Below are 3,307 nucleotides of genomic sequence, written 5' to 3'. Positions count from 1 at the left end.
AAGAAAAATGGGTTTTTAGGAGGACATATTTTAGTTATTAGAATAAATAATATATACTTTGGAAGAATCACACAGACTTCTGATATTGAGTGTTTCTTCTCATGTATCTGAAACATTGTCTGTTTTTTTCTTTGATCTAGGACCTAAAATACTTCTTTCCTTGCAAATCTCATTTTGTCTAAGATCTTGCTTTTACCTGCAAGTCTCTGTACAGAAGTGACCATTATGCTAGTTTAATATTTGGACTTTTTTTATGAAGATCCTCTCAAGTGTAACTTACCTTTGAGCTTCTCTGGCTAAACTTTTTTCCTCTCCTGTGTGAGTCTTCCTACACTGGGTCAGATAATAGGCACATGCTCCATTCTGCCATGTGGTGAGACATGCCTGATGGGGCTGGTGGTTTGATATATGATCATGGTGGGGGTTGAAGTAGGAAGGAAGAGCTAGGAAACCCCTGGCTCCTGTGCCATGATGGAGGTTCTTTCCCACCCCAAGAGCACCCATGCTGCATGTGTGGTGCCTTTATGCTGGTTAGCTGCATTTGTCATCTTTACTGCAGAAATCACGGCAGGCCTGCAGTGGAGAGGCATGAGTGGGTGGTGTTGGGAAGGAAGGTTGCTCTATGGTTGGCAGGAGTGTTTCATAGACAATTAACTCTAATGAGTAGGAGCATGCTGGGTCATCTTTTGAGTCAGTGCCTGCTTATGTTTAAAATAATCAAAATAATCCATCTATACTTGATTTTTGTGCTGCTTTTTGGAGAATTGAAGCTTGCTTTTTGTCTGTCTCACTCTGTGAAGCTAACACTGACTATCCCCTTTCGTGTGAGTAATAAATGAGTTGGTGTCTTTCTCTTCCTGCATTCTTCATGTTTGTTTTGGCCCCAAACTAGTTTCCTTTGAGTGTAAGGTAAGATTGGCAGTCTTTTTGCTGATTAAATGAACACCCTCAGAATGAACTTCATCAGTTTGTCATCTTATCTCTACGGAAGTAGAAACCTGGACTTTCCCTTAAGGCAGGTCATGTCTTGCAAAATACATTTCTTTCTTTTTTCCTGGAGGCTTTGATTCATAATGTCCATGTGCTTGTCTGAGGACTCTGTAAGTACTAAGTCTCTGATTCTTGCGTTGTCCAGGTCCTGGTGGGTATTTTTACTTGCTACAAGCAGGAAGAGAAATACTTTGCCAATCCCTAAGCTCTCCACTAAATATTTGTCTTTTAGAGAATCCTATTTTCATACTTCTTCTCAGATTTGACCTCCCCATGTAATCATTTTTATTTAAACATGGTTTACTCTTCTGCCTTTCTCCCTGCTTTTTCAGTACGTTTCATCTGTTCTCCTTGTTTCTCCACAGCTCACACCAAATCTGTCTTGTAATCTGCCACCATTCTACAAAACAGTTTTCCTGACTTCCATGTGTTAACTGATTTCCAAAGACTGGTCTTATGGTCTGTTTTTTTTTTCATTCTGAAACAGAGCTGCTTCTAATTGCCCAATTTTGCTGTTTCCCTGAAGTATACCTTTCTCTATTGAACTTTATGCTTCTCATTATCTTCTACATAACATAGCTACACCTGCACTGGTGTAACAGATTGAAACCTGTATGGTTAATTAAACTCATAAACTAGTATGGTTGACTGAATGAATGGGTTTGCTGATTGACGTAGGGTGTAGAAGGGTGTGCAACTTTATGAAGCACTTAAACTGGAATACCAGTGCAATATACCAGTTATACAAGTCAGCTTCCATGGGAATAAATTCCAACAGTTAAGAGGAAAGCTTGACAGGCATCTTTGGACTTAAGGAGACTGATTTTGTCAGGTCAAACTCATCCTGGTTTTATTATTTTGATGAGGAAAAAATGACAAGGCGGAATTCCCCCTTCATATGGTATTTCTTGGTTTCACTTGGGATGGAGGTAATATTCTTCCTAGTAGCTGGTACAGTGATGTGTTTTGGATTTAGTGTGGAAACAATGTTGATAACACACTGATGGTTTAGTTGTTGCTGAGTCAAGAACTTTCCAGCTTCTCATGCAGCCCGGCCATTGAGGTGGCTTGGGGGTGCATGAAAAGTTGGGAGAGGACACAGCCAGGACAGCTGACCCAAACTGGCCCAAAGGGATTATCCACACCATATAGTGTCATTCTTAGTATATAGACTAGGGGGAAATAGGCCAGGGGATCCTTCTCAGGGACAGGCTGAGCATTGATAGGTTGGTCGTGAGTGACTTTTTTCATTTGCATCCCTTATTTTTTTCCTTGAGCTTTATTTCTTTCTCTTTTTGTTATTTTCCTTTTATTACTGGTGTTAATAATAATAATAATAGTAATTTATTTTATTTAAATTATTTAACTGTTTATATCTCAAACCACAAGTTTTCTCACTTTTTGCCCTTCTGAGTCTCTCCCCCATCCCACTGGGGTGAAGTGTGTGAGCAGCTGTGTGGGGCTTAGTTGCTGGCTGTGGTTAAACCACGACAGGTATATATGTAATTCTGACATGAACTATGGAGACATAAAATTTAACACTTTGATATATGTAGAACAGCTAGTTTAATATTTTCACATTTAAAATCTGTTCGTATTGTAGAGACTTTGAGATACTAATGAAATACAGGCTAAAAAAAGGGGAAAGTAGATGTATTTCATTTTATGGAACAGGGTGAATAAATAGAACTTAAGGGACTGAATCTGGTGCTTGTAGTTGATCTGAATGTAGCAAAAAGTTATGAGTTTTACCTAATTTGATAGAATTTTTAAAAAATCTTGTTCCATTAGCTGAGGAATGGAGTAAAAGTATGAGGTCAGTATCTGTAGACAGACATAATTTTCATTTGTTTCCACTACAGAAGTGGTTTTATTGTGTGACATTTATAATTCTTTCCACTAGGAGGCAAACCCAGATCATCTGTCGTAGGTTAGCAAGCATAGTCCCGGAAGGAATGTCCTTGCTAAGGGGTGCTTACAGTTTCCTCTGGGAACTGATAGAACCTATCAGCTGGCCAGTTTGAATATGGACAATTCTTTAAGCCACTTAAAGTTGTGATCACCTCTGTGATCCACATTTAAGAATAGGCAAACTCCCCCTCCAAGCTCTCTCTCGTTTCCGGCGCTGGGACAGGTGGCTGCGGGGCCCGTGTGGGGCCAGTGGGCCTGGCCAGGCCCTGCTTGGGCCAGGCCGGGCCGGGCCACGGCCATCCTGAAGCCATGGACCTGTTCCAGCCGTGGGACCCCCCCCACTGCCTTGCCATGGGCAGCCGGAGCGGCTTTGCGCTCCCCCCCCCCCACCGCCCTTACAAAAATC

General features: G+C 41.2%; 1 protein-coding gene across 12 annotated transcripts in view; it reads left to right on the top strand.

Moving 5' to 3' along the window:
- Nucleotides 1-3,307, top strand: part of NEBL (nebulette) — a 140,138-nt gene that overhangs the window by 79,565 nt on the left and 57,266 nt on the right. The gene's annotated exons all lie outside the window — the stretch shown is intronic.

This window comes from Corvus brachyrhynchos, unplaced genomic scaffold (assembly GCF_000691975.1).
Source record: "Corvus brachyrhynchos isolate BGI_N302 unplaced genomic scaffold, ASM69197v1 scaffold167, whole genome shotgun sequence".
Lineage (NCBI taxonomy): Eukaryota > Metazoa > Chordata > Aves > Passeriformes > Corvidae > Corvus > Corvus brachyrhynchos.
The sequence above is the reverse complement of the archived record's forward strand: the minus strand, read 5'-3'. Positions and strand labels throughout refer to the sequence as shown.